The sequence below is a fragment of the Aotus nancymaae genome, unplaced genomic scaffold, assembly GCF_030222135.1.
Source record: "Aotus nancymaae isolate 86718 unplaced genomic scaffold, 86718_ANA_hifiasm-v0.15.2.pri h1tg000028l, whole genome shotgun sequence".
In the NCBI taxonomy this organism is placed as follows: Eukaryota; Metazoa; Chordata; class Mammalia; order Primates; family Aotidae; genus Aotus; species Aotus nancymaae.
The window spans coordinates 40,070,375-40,084,155 of record NW_026988441.1 but is presented as its reverse complement, the minus strand read 5'-3'; the positions used below and the strand labels follow the sequence as shown (position 1 = coordinate 40,084,155).

Below are 13,781 nucleotides of genomic sequence, written 5' to 3'. Positions count from 1 at the left end.
CCCACTGCACTTCCCTGGCGCCTGACGACGGAGCAAGACTGTGTCTCAAAAATAAATAAATAAATAAAATACACATAACATAAAACCTGCCATTTAACCATTTTTTAAATGCACAGCTCAGCGGTATTTAGCACGTACACATGATTGTGCAATCACTGCCATCACCTCCACACCCCCCCACCACCACCACCACCGCCAGAAATTTCTCATCTTCCCAAACTGAAACACTTTCCCTATGAAACCTCACTCCCTATCCTCCCCAGTTCCTGGCGCCCACCATCCTGCTTCCTGTGAATCTGATGATTCCAGGGACCTCATATGAGTGGGATCACACAGGTTTTGTCCTTTTGTGTCTGGTATATTTCACTGAGGGAGACGTCCCCAAGGTGCATACACGTCGTAGCCTGTGTTAGAATTTCCCAACTTCACTACACTGGGCATACTTCCAATCGGGTAGCCCTGCTCCAAAAAGGAGCAGTTAAAAAAAAAAAAGAATTTTTCTCCTTTTTTTAAAAAATTTGTGATGGGGTTTCGTTCTTGTCCTCTTGTTGCCCAGGCTGGAGTGCAACCGCTTACCTCAACCTCCACCTCCTGGGTTCAAGAGATTCTCCTGCCTCAGTCTCCCAAGTAACCGGGATTACAGGCATGTGCCATCACGCCCGCTAATTTTGTCTTTTTAGTAGAGACAGGGTTTCTACATGTTGGTGAGGCTGGTCTTGAACTCCTGACCTCAGGCGATGCACCCACCTCAGCCTTCCAAAGTGCTGGGATTACAGGCATGAGCCACCGCACCTGGCCAGAATTTCCCTCCTTTTTAAGGCTGAGTAATATTCTGCTGTGTGGATGGACTGTATTTTGCATACCCATTTGTCTGCCACTAGACATTTGGGTGGCTTCCGTCTTCTGGCCATTGTGAATCGTGCTGCTGTGGACACAAGTGTGTGAGTATCTGTTTCAGTCCTTGCTTTCATTTCTTTGGGGTGTATGTTCTGAGGAGGCATTGCTGGATTATGTGGTAATTCTATGTTGAACTTTTTGAAGCCCCTCCTTACTGCTTGCTACAATAGCCATAATACTTTATTAAAAGAAAGGTCGTTTTATGGTCAAGTGTGGTGGCTCATGCCTGTAATCCCAGCACTTTGGGAGGCCGAGGCAGGCAGATCATGAGGTCAGGAATTTGAGACCAGCCTGGCCGATATGATGACACCCCATCTCTATATGGTGATGTGTGTCTGTAGTTCCAGCTACTTGGAAGGCTGAGGCAGAAGAATCACTTGAAACTGGGAGGCATAGGTTGCAGTGATCCGAGATCGCACTCCAGCCTGGGTGACAGAGGGAGACTCCACCTCAAAAAAGAAAGAAAGAAAGGAAGGGAGGAAGGAAGGAAGGTAGGTCATTTTATTTACCTGGTGGTGTAACTCATTAAAAATTTGCTTAATTTGGGCTGGGTGCAGTGGCTCACACCTGTAATCCCAGCACTTTGGGAGGCTGAGGCGGGCGGATAACGCGGTCAGGAGTTGGAGACCAACCTGGGCAACACAGCGAAACTCTGTATTTACTAAAATCCAAAAAATTAGCCAGGTGTGGTGGTGCATACCTGTATTCCCAGCTACTCAGGAGGCTGAGGCAGAAGTGCTTGAACCCGGGAGGCAGGTGTTGCGGTGAGCCAAGATTGCACCATTGCGCTCCAGCCTGGGTGACAGAGTGAGACTCCATTTGAAAAGAAAACCACCACCACCAAAACACTGCTCCTAGAGAAAGCTGCTCCTGGATTTCTACAATCTGGGTTTTTCGGTTTTACTCTTCATTGGCTCCCGCAATTCAGATGGATGCTCATCTTGCCTCAAATAAGCACAAACCCTTTCAGAGACATGGCCGTTTCCATGTTCCTTCCGTTCTGCCCAGCAATCGTTTTCCCATTTTATCCTATTTTACCCTTTTTTTGTTTGTTTGTTTGTTTGAGATGGAGTTTCGTTCTTGTGGCCCAGGCTGGAGTGCAGTGGCGTGATCTCAGCTCACTGCAACCTCTACCTCCCAGGTTCAAGCAATTCTCCTGCCTCAGCCTTCCAAGTAGCTGGGATTACAGGCATGTGCCACCACACCGGCTAATGTTTTGTATTTTTAGTAGAGATGAGAGTTTCTCCATATTGGTAAGGCTGGTCTCAAACTCCTGACCTCAGGTGATCCACCTGCCTTGGCCTCCCAAAGTGCTGGGATTACAGGTGTGAGCCACTGTTCCTGGCCGTTTTTTTTTTTTTTTTTTTTTTGAGAGAAGTTTTCACTCAGTCACCCAGGCCCCAGGCTGGAGTTCAGTGGCACGATCAAAGCTCACTGTAGCCTCGACCTCCTAAGGCTCAAGGGATCCTCCCACCTCAGCCTCTCTAGTGTCCCTGGCCACAAATATGCACCACCATGCCTGGCTAATTTTTGTATTTTTTTGTCGAGACAGGGTTTCCCCATGTTACCCAGGCTGGTCTCAAGCTCTTAGGCTCACGTGATCCTCCTGTCTCAGCCTCCCAGAGTGCTGGGACTACAGCCGTGAGCCACTGTGCTCAGCCATTAATGTATAATTCTCCAGTGTTCAACTTCCTGAACTATTACAAATCTGTACACCCATGTAACCCTTCCCCTCACTCCAGAAAGTTTGTTCACTGCCTTTTCAGTTCATTCTCTTCCTCTACACCCAGCAGTGGTGAGCTGGTAAATGTTTAACGATGAGCCATTAAAATAAGGAGAGGCTGGGAGGGTGGCACACACCTGCAATCCCAGGAGCAGGATGATCGCTTGAGATCAGGAGTTTGAGTCCAGCCTGGCCAACATGGTGAAATCCCATCTCTACTAAAAATACAAAAATTAGCCAGTCATGATGGCGGGCGCCTGTAGTCACAGCTACTAGAGAGACTGAGGCAGGGGAATTGCTTGAACCCAGGAGGTGGAGGTTGCAGTGAGCCGATACTCTGCCACTGCACTCCTGCCTGGGTGACAGAGGGAGACTCTGTCTCCAAAAAAAAAGGAAAAAAAAAAGAAAAGAAGTTGACAATGGTATCAAAAGATGCTTATGAGTTGCTATTAGCCAGCTGAAGTCCACTGCTAGATTCTGCATTCTATCCCCATAGATTCGTTTTTGCCTGTTCAAGAGTTTCATGTAAATGGAACTGCACTCATGCACTCTGGTGTCAGCTCATTATGCTTAGGACAATGTTTTGTTTTTGTTTTTTTTATTGTTTTAGACAGGGTTTTACTTTATTACACAGACTGGAATGCAGTGGTGTGATCTCAGCTCACTACGGCCTCGACTTCCTGGCCTCAAGCCATCCTCCCATATCAGCCTCCAGAGTAGCTGGGACTACAGGCTCGCCCCACCACGCCCAACTAACTTTTGTATTTTTTGTGGAGATGGTGTCTCATCATGTTGCCCAGGCTGGTCTCGAATTCCTGGGCTCAAACGACCCAAAGTGCTGGGATTACAGGTGTGAGCTACTACACCAGGACCTAGGATAATATTTTTGAGATTAATTCATATTGTTCATGTCACGGAAATTTGTTCACGTTCCTTGCAAGATGATATCTCATTGTATGTATTGTGGGCATTGCTCTTGACATAGAACAGTTAAGGAATTCTTCTTCTTTTTTTTGGAGACGGTCTCACTCAGTTACCCAGGCTGGAGTGCAGCGGCGTAATCACCACTCACTGCAGCCTCTATGTCCTGGGATCAGGTGATCCTCCTGCCTCAGCCTCCCAAGTACCTGGGACTACAGGTGCATACTACCATGCCCAGCTAACTTTTTATTTTTTGGAGAAAAATCTTACCCAGGCCAGTCTCAAACCCACGATCTCAAGCGATCCTCCCACCTCAGCCTCCCAAAGTGCTGGGATTACAAGTGTGAGCCACCAAGCGCAGCCTGTTATGAACTTTTTGAGGGTGAAGATGTTGGATGTGTCTCCTTGTCTTCCACTTTACCTCTTTGGATATAATAGATGCTGGATATATATGTGCTACTTGAAGAAACGAACTGGGTGTTCTTGTCCTCAAGGAGGCAGATTGCCTTATTATAAGGCAACCATTCTCAGCACTTATGATAAAACAGGAGCTTTTTTTTTTTCTTGGAGATGGAGTCTCAGTCTGTTGCCCAGGCTGGAGTGCAGTGGCACAATCTCGGCTCACTGCAACCTCCGCCTCCCAGGTTCAAGCAATTCTCTTGCCTCAGCCTTCGGAGGAACTAGGATTACAGGCACCCGCCACCATGCCTGGCTCATTTTTGTGTTTTTAGTAGAGATGGGGACTTCATTATGTTGGTCAGGCTGGTCTCAAACTCCTGACCTCACGATCCGCCTGCTTCAGCCTCCCGAAGTGCTGGGATTACAGGTGTGAGCCACCGCACGCGGCCAATAGGAGCTTTAATTGCTGCGGTTACAGTCCAGCCTCACCCCTCCCCAGCACAGCTTGCCCTGTGGCCTCTCTTGTGATATATTTTCACTTATCATTGCTTCCAATAACACGTTTTCTGAGTACCTCTGTCCCTTGGTCTAAGAGACGTGGGTGTCTCCTAAATTGCTCCTCCCAGGAAAGAAATTTCTAATAGCTTTCTTGATAGATTCAATCCAAGGTGACATTTATCTTGTAGAGGCATATGCTGGTATTAATATCACACGCGTACGTTGCTTCCAACCAGCGATGTCCTGTCGACTTTATCTCTCTCACCTGTGCAGTGGATTAACTGAAAGAACGGCTGAACCGACCCCCTTTGGAAAGTAATTTAACCCTATCATGAGCACCCTGTGACTCAGCAATTTTTTTTTTTTTTTGAGACAAAGTCTTCTTGTCCCCCAGGCTGGAGTGTAGTGGCACGATCTGGGCTCACTGCAACCTCCGCTTACCGGGTTCAAGTGATTCTCCTGCCTCACCCTCCTGAGTAGCTGGGATTACAGCCGCCTGCCACCATGCCTGGCTAATTTTTTTTTTTTTTTTAGTAGAGACGGGGGTTTCACCATGTTGGTCAGGCTGGTCTCGAACTCCTGACCTCAGGTGATCCGCCCGATTCGACCTCCCAAAGTGCTGGGATTACAGGCCTGAACCACTGCACACAGCCAGTGATTCAGCAATTCTAATCATGGGCATATGACTTAGGGAAACTCTTGCCTTTGTGCACACAGGAGACTCACACAATAATGTTCTCAATGGCAAAAATTTGGGAAGTACACAGGGTCCCTTGATGGGAGAATGGAAAAATACGTCCTAATGCAGATCCACAGAGAAGTATGATACAGCAGAAAATTCCTGAATGACAACAGCATGAAAGAATCTTAGTCTCAGCTACTCAGAAGGCTGAGGATGGAGGATTATTTGAGCCCAGGGGTTCCAGGCAGACCTAGGCAACATAGTGAGACCCCTCCTCAAAAAAAAAAAACACAAAAGAAAAAGGCTGTGTGTGGTGGTTTACACCTGTAATTCTAGCACTTTGGAAGGCCAAGGCAGCTGGATCACCTAAGGTCAGAAGTTCGTGACCAGCCTGGCCAACATGGTGAAACCCCCGTCTCTACTAAAAAAAAAAAAAAAATTAGCCAGGCATGGTGGCAGGCGACTGTAATCCCAGCTACTCAGGAGGCTGAGACTCCAGCCTGGGTGACAAGAGCAAAACTGTGTCAAAAACAGAAACAACAAAATTTGGCTGGGCACAGTGGCTCACGCCTGTAATCCCAACATTTTGGGAGGCCAGGGCAGATCAGTTGAGCTCAGAAGTTGCAGCGCAGCCTGGGCAACATGACAAAACCCCATCTCTACAAAAAAATACAAAAATTAGCTGAATGTGACAGTGTGTGCCTGTCATTCAAGCTACTCAGGAGGCTGAGGCAGGAGGATCGCTTAAGCTTAGGAGGTCGAGGCTACAGAGAGCTGTAATTACGCCACTGTACTCCAGCCTGAGTGGGAGAGCAAAACCCTATCTCAAAAAAAAAAAAAAGAGCTTAAGATGGTAAATTTTATGATATACATGCATTTACCACTATTTATGTATTTATTTTTATTTATTTATTTAGTCGCCCAGGTTGGAGTGCAGTGGTGAAATCTCAGCTCATTGCAACCTCCGCCTCCCAGGTTCAAGCGATTCTCCTGCCTCAGCCTCCCGAGTAGCTGGGACTACAGGCACGCACCACCATGCCCGGCTAATATTTGTATTTTTAGTAGAGATGGGGGTTTCACCATGTTGTTCCAGCTGGTCTCGAACTCCTGACCTCGTGATCTGCCCACCTCGGCCTCCCAAAGTGCTGAGATTACAGGTGTGAGCCACTGCGCCCGGCTTTTACCACTATTTGAAAAGGATTAAACATAAATTATAGAAAAGAAAAACTATGCCTTATAATGTTTAGGGATATGAACACATGGTTAATTGAATTTCGTGAACTCTGTGAGTTCCTGGAACACCGGGAACTCATCCATCTTGGCGTCCCTGGCTGCCAGCACAGAGCCTGACACACAGGAGGTATTTGATGAGCACAGATGTGATCAAGCAAATCAGGCTGCTTTGGGGACGTCGTGGCAGGGTGGCAGGGTGCAACCTGCAGGGTTTGGGGCAAACACGCCTGGCTCAAAGCCTGGCCCCTTGGATCACAGGATGTTCTCATCCTATGCCAGTGAGTCCCTGATGGAACCTCTCTTGCTCTTAGCCTGTGGCTGAGCTCCCGGGGTAGAACTCCAGAAACCAATCTGAGCCTTCTTCCAGAGCTGCAACTGATTAACTTAACATCCTGGGGTACAGGGTTCAAGGAGAAGCTTAGCAGTGCTGTGCAGAAGGCAGCTCCTTCTGGTGGCCAAGGGCCAGTTGTTCAAGTTTTGGGAATTTTGAGAAACGCTGGTTAATATTAATAGCTATTATTAAAAATTAGGGCAGGAGTAGTGGCTCACGACTGTTATCCCAGCACTTTGGGAGGCCAAGGTGGGTGGATCACAAAGTCAGGAGTGTCCAGATCAGCCTGGCCAACATGGTGAAACGCCATCCCTACTGAAAATCCAAAATTTAGCTGGGTGTGGTGGCAGGTGCCTGTAATCCCAGCTACTTGGGAGGCTGAGGCAGGAGAATCACTTAAACCTGGGAGGTGGAGGTTGCAATGAGCCAAGATTGTGCCACAGCACTCCAGTCTGGGACAGAGCAAGACTCTGTCTCAAAAAAAAAAAAAAAATGGCAAGGAATGGTGGCTCACCCCGTAATCCTAGAACTTGGGAGGCCAAGGTGGGAGGCTCACCTGAGGTCAGGAGTTTAAGACCAGCCTGGTCAACATGGTGAAACCTCGTCTCTACTAAAAGTAGAAAAATTAGCTGGGAGTGATGTCAGGCGCCTGTAATCCCAACTACTTGGGAGGCTGAGGTGGGAGAATTGCTTGAACCCAGGAGGCGGAGGTTGCAGTGAGCAGAGATCACGCCATTGCACTCTGGCCTGGGCAACAAGAGTGAAACTCCGTCTTAAAAAAAAAAGGTCCAGGTGTAGTGACTCATACTTGTATTCCCAGCACTTTGGGAGGCCCAGGTGGGCGGATCATGAGGTCAGGAGTTCAAACCAGCCTGGCCAATATGTTGAAACCCCGTCTCTACTAAAAATACAAAAATTAGCTGAGCGTGGTGGTACATGCCTGGAATCCCAGCTACTCGGGAGGCTGAGGCAGGAGAATCGCTTGATTCTGGGAGGCGGAGGTTGCGGTGAGCCAAGATCGGGCCACTGCACTCCAGCCTGGACGACAGAGTGAGACTCTGTCTAAAAAAAAAAAAAAAAAAAAAAAAATATATATATATATATATATATATATATATACCTTTCTAAGACTTCTTCCTTGAAGTGTCTGATTAGATGGGCTTAGGCCCTTAAAAAAAAAAAAGGAATCAGGACATATTTTCCAGTATTCAGAAATGATTATCTAATTCATCACAGAAGTCATCCACCTTCTTGACGACCAAGTGAAGTTTCTTTGTTGTCGTTGTTTAGACAGTCTTGTTTGCTCTGTCGCCCGGGCTGGAGTGCAGTGGTTCAATCTCGGCTCACTGCAACCTCTGCCTCCCAGGTTCAAGCAATTTCCCTGCCTCAGCCTCCCAAGTAGTTGGGATTACAGGCACCTGCCACCACATCTGGCTAATTTTTGGAGTTTTTTTTTTTTTTTTTTAGCAGAGACGAGGTTTCACCATGTTGGCCAGGCTGGTCTCAAACTCCTGACCTCAGGTGATCTGCCTGCCTCGGCCTCCCGAAGTGCTGGGACTACGGGTGTGAGCCGCTGCACCCAGCTGGTTTCTACAGTTTCTTTATGACTTCGTGCCACGTCCTGGCCGACGGATGCTCATGATGACATTTCTTTTATAGTGCTAAAATCAAGGATTTGTGCAGGTGAATGAGAACTGTGAGGGAACATGAAAAGCAGAATGGATTTCATTGCAGGAGAGAAGGAGAATACATAAAATTTATTTTTTTCACTTTCTGGTGATTTACTAATTATTATTATTATTATTATTATTATTACTATTTTGAAATGGAGTCTTGCTCTGTCACCCAGGCTGGAGTGCAGTGGCACGATCTCAGCTCACTGCAACCTCCGCCTCCTGGGTTCAAGTGATTCTCCTGCCTCATCTCCCATGTAGCTGGGACCACAAGCGCCTGCCACCACGCCCGGCTAATTTTTGTATTTTTAGTAGAAACGGGGTTTTGCCATGTTGGCCAGACTGGTCTCAAACTCCTAACCTCAGGTGATCCACCCATGTCTGCCTCCCAAATTGCTAGGATTACAGGCGTGAGCCACCACGCCCAGCCTCACCAAGTTCTGACTGAAGTGAAATGCTGGGAAGAAGCATAAAATTAAACTGAGGTTTTGACATGTCGAAATCGCTCTGATCAAAGTTCCAAAGTCAAGGCTGTAGGAAGTGCAATGACTTTTTTTTTTTTTTTTACAGGGGCAATTAAAAATGTCCCAGGCTTAGCAAGATCAAATGGGTGTGTGCAGAGCTCTCTCTGACATGCAATTTATGGAACTGTTTATTTGTAAATGTGGTCTCTGCACTTTATGTGAGGCATTTGAGGTCCTGTTTGGAGAATTTGGTAAATAGGGAGTCTCTCAGAAACATGGAGTTTTGAGAAACTCATTTCAATCTTCTGGGCCTTAGTTTCCTCTTTTTCTTTCTTTCTTTTTCTTTTCTTTCTTTTTTTTTTTTGAGATGGAGTCTCCCTCTGTTGCCAGGCTGGAGTGCAGTGCTGTGATCTCGGCTCACTGCAACCTCCACCTCCTGGGTTCAAGCGATTCTCCTGCCTCGGCCTCCCAAGTAGCTGGGATTACAGGTGCATGCCACCATGCCCAGTTAATTTTTTATATTTTTAGTAGAGATGGGGTTTCACCATGTTAGCCAGGATGGTCTCGATCTCCTGACCTCGTGATTCACCCACCTTGGCCTCTCAAAGTGCTGGAATTACAGGCGTGAGCCACTGTGCCCAGCCACCAAATCAGTTTTTAACTCAGGCTGTACAACAGGCAGTGAGCAATGGGCTCTAATTTGCCCAGCACAATACAGGATGTGAGTACATTGGGAGCCATTTGAGACATGAAACATGGTCATATTCTTTTGTTTTGTGTGGCTTTTGGCCATGTTCTTTATTATCAAGCTACTATGAGTCACTTCTCTCAAGGTTCATTGATTTGACACATTTTTATTGAAATCCTACTAAGTGGTTGGGCGCAGTGGCTTACGCCTGTAATCCCAGCACTTTGAGAGGCCGAGGTGGGCCGATCACGAGGTCAAGAGATCCAGACCATCCTGGCCAACATGGTGAAACCCAATCTCTACTAAAAATACAAAAATTAACTGGGTGTGGTGGCGTGTGCCTGTAGTCCCAGCTCCTCTGGAGGCTGAGGCAGGAGAATCACTTGAACCTGGGAGGCAGAGGTTGCAGTGAGCCAAGATCGTGCCACTGCACTCCAGCCTGGGCAACAGAGCAAGACTCTGTCTAAAAAAAAAAAAAAAGAGAGAGAGAGAAACCCTACTAAGTGCCAAGCATTGGATGAAATAAAACCCCTGCCCTCATGGAATTTATGGTCTGGGGAAGAAATTGGCCACCAATAAGATGCCAGGAAGAGCCACACAGATGAATACAGCGAGGAAGGAGCTTGGGTGCAGTGGCTCATGCCTGTAATCCCAGCACTTTGGGAGGCTGGGTGGGAGGATCACTTGAGCCTAGGAGGTCCAAACTAAGCAAGGCAACATAGTGAGAGCTTGTCTAAAAATTAAAAATAAAATAAAGCAGGGAAGGGGCTAGAACTGTGGAAGGAGAGAGTTGAGGAAAGGTTGCAGTTTTTTTTTTTAAAAATAAGATGGGGTTTCACCATGATGGCCAGGCTGGTCTTGAACTCCTGACCTCAGGTGATTCACCCACCTTGGCCTCCCAAAGTGCTAGGATTACAGGCGTGAGCCACCGCGCCAGGCTGTTTTGTTTCTTTGAGACAAAGTCTTACTCTGTTGCCCAGTCTCGAATGCAGTCGTGTGATCTCAGCTTACTGCAGCCTCCACCTCCTGAGCTCAAGTGATTCTCCTGTCTCAGCCTCCTGAGTAGCTGGGACTACCGGTGTGCACCACCATGCCTGGCTAATTTTTGTATTTTTAGTAAAGACAGGGTTTCGCCATGTTGCCCAGGCTGGTCTCGAACTCATGTGCTCAAGCGATCTGCCCACCTCAGCCTCCTAAAGTGCTGGGATGGGAGGCATGAGCCACTGTGCCTGGCCAAGGTTACAGTTTTAAGAAGGCTGTTGGGGTGGGTCTCACTGAGGAGGTTACATTTGGGCAGAGGTGTGCCCCACAGATATCGGGAAAAGGTTTTGAGGCAGAGGGCACAGCCCACGCAAAGGCCCTGAGGCAGAAACACGCTTGGTGTTGGAGGAGCAGTAAGGAGGCCTGTGTAGCTATAGCAGAATGAGCAACGGGGAGAGAAGGAGGAGGGGAAGATGGGGAGTGGGTAGGGGTAGGGGGCCGAGCAGGCCATGCAGTGCTTTGTGGACCACAGGGAGGACTTGGGCTTGGACCTCCAAGGAGGTGGGAGCCATAGAGGGTTGCGGGCGGAGGAGGGACCGGCCCTGACTCCTGTGCTCGCGGCCGCCCTCTGGTGGCTGCTGCGTGGAAGACCAAGTTTGCTGGGTAAGAGTGGGGAAATCGAGGGTGGAGGGGACTGGGCGGGTCCAGGCCGGCTAAGGTGAGGCTGCATTAGGTAGAAGCAGGATGCATTTTGAACGTGGAGCAGACAAGACTTTCCTGGTGCAGGGTTTGCACGTAGGAGAGAAAAAGTGAGGGACAATGCGAAATTTGGACCTCACCCCTCTGGAAGGATGGTACTTCGGCTTCATAAAATGGGAATGGCTGACTGGGCGTGGTGGCTCACGCCTGTAATCCCAGCACTTTGGGAGGTGGAGGTGGGTGGGTCACTTGAGTTCAGAAGTTCAAGACCAACCTGGGCAACATGGCGAGACACCGTCTCTACTAAAAATGCAAAAATTAGTCTGGCATGGTGGAGCACACCTGTGATCCCACTTACTCGGGAGGCTGAGGCAGGAGAATTGCTCAAACCCGGGAGTTGGACGCTGCAGTGAGCCAAGATCGCACCACTGCACTCCAGACTGTGTGATAGAGCGAGGCTTTGTCTCAAAAAAAAAAAAAAAAAGGAATGGTAGCGTAGCAAGATGTGCAGGTTTAAAAGAAAATGAGGAGCTCAGGTTCTGCTGTGTTGAGTCTGAGGTGCTTGTCACACCCCCATGTGGAGAGGCCACCAGGGTAGCTAGACATACATCTTCAAACCTTTAGCAATTAACTGTGAGAACAAGTTCAGCCACCTAGAAATGAGAACCATTAGAACTCTGCCCTCTACAGTACCCACTGAGTTATTTCATTTAGAATTTTATTATATTTTTTATTTTTTAAATTTTATTAATTTATTTTTTTGAGACAGAGTCTTGCTCTGTTGCCCAGGCAGGAGTGCAGTGGTGCAATCTCGGCTCAGTGAAACCTCTGCCTTTGGTGTTCAAGCAATTCTCCTGCCTCAGCCTCCTCGGTAGCTGGGATTACAGGCGTGAGCCACCACAACCGGCCTTATTTTATTTTATTTTTGTAGAGACGGGGTCTCACTCTGTTGCCCAGGTTGGAGTGCAGAGGCATGATCTTGGCTCTCTACAACCTCTGCCTCCCAGGTTCATGTGATTCTCCTGTCTAAGCCTTCTGAGTAGCTGCGATTACAGGCATGCACCCCCACGTTCGGCTATTTTTTGTATTTTTAGTAGATACAGGGTTTTGCCATGGTGGCCAGCCTGGTCTCGAGCTCCTGACCTCAAGCGATCCACCCGCCTTGGGCTCCCAAAGTACTGGAATTACAGGCATGAGCCACCGTGCCTAGCTCAATTTTAAAAAATTAAATTAAAAAAAAAAAAGGAATACTTGGATTTGGCATGCTATACAAATGAAAGACATTTAGATACATAGTGCAAATTAAGAAGTTCTAACCAGGCCTGGTGGTGCATGCCTGTAGTCCCAGTTGCTTGGAAAGCTGAGGTGGGAAGATCACTTAAGCCCAGGAATTGGAGGCTACAGTAAACTACAATTTCACCCCTGCACTCCAGCTTGGGGAACAGAGCAAGACCCCATCTCTAAAAAAAATTTTTAAAATAAAGTTGACCATCACCTGGGCCTGGTGGGTCACACCCGTAATCCCAGCATTTTGGGAGCCTGAGGCAGGTGGATCACGAGGTAAGGAGTTCGAGACCAGCCTGACTAACATGGTGAAACCCCATCTCTACTAAAAATACAAAATTAGCGGGGCGTGATGGTGCACACCTGTAACACAGTGAAACCCCGTCTTTACTAAAAGAAATACAAAAAATTATTGCCCCTGTAATCCCAGCTACTCGGGAGGCTGAACTAGGAGAATCGCTTGAACGCGGGAGGCGGAGGTTGCAGTGAGCTGAGATTGTGCCATTTTACTCCAGCCTGGGTGACGGAGTGAGACTCCGTCTCCAAAAAATAAAAAAATTAGCCAGGTGTGGAGGCGCTGTCCTGTAATCATAGCTACTCAGGAGGCTGAGGCAGGAGAATCACTTGAACCTGGGAGGTGGAGGTTGCAGTGAGACGAGATCGCACCACAGCACTCCAGCCCGGGAGACAGAGCAAGACTCCGTCTCAAAAAAAAAAAAAAAATACAACAAATAAATAAATAATAAATAATTTAAAAAGTTGCCTAGGCCGGGCGCAGTGGCTCACGCCTGTAATCCCAGCACTTTGGGAGGCCGAGGCGGGTGGATCACGAGGTCAAGAGATCAAGACCATCCTGGTCAACATCGTGAAACCCCGTCTCTACTAAAAATACAAAAAAATTAGCTGGGCATGGTGGCACGTGCCTGTAATCCCAGCTACTGAAGAGGCTGAGGCAGGAGAATTGCCTGAACCCAGGAGGCGGAGGTTGCGGTGAGCCGAGATCTCGCCATTGCACTCCAGCCTGGGTAACAAGAGCGAAACTCCGTCTCAAAAAAAAAAAAAAAAAAAAGTTGCCTAATCTAGGACCTCCCACGGGCAACAGGAGCTGCCTGGAATTTAACGACATTGTTTATTTTCCTCTGCATCTGTTTCAGGCACCAGATACTTTGTTTCTTTTTAAATTTACTATTAAAATGTTTCCTTTTACGAAAGTTGTTGAAGAGCCAACGTTTAGTACCATCTTCAGCATTATCGCATCCTTCACTGTTTTCTTTTCTTTCTTTTTTGTTTTTTTTGAGGCGGAGTCTC

The 13,781-nt window shown here is 47.7% G+C and overlaps 1 protein-coding gene across 1 annotated transcript in view; it reads left to right on the top strand.

Annotated features, from left to right (window-relative positions):
* Window positions 1-13,781, top strand: part of CREB3L3 (cAMP responsive element binding protein 3 like 3) — a 47,222-nt gene that overhangs the window by 553 nt on the left and 32,888 nt on the right. The window contains exon 2 of the mRNA XM_064380739.1: window positions 1,239-1,388. The gene's annotated coding sequence lies outside the window, so the exon portion shown is untranslated. The remainder of the gene's footprint in view (window positions 1-1,238; window positions 1,389-13,781) is intronic.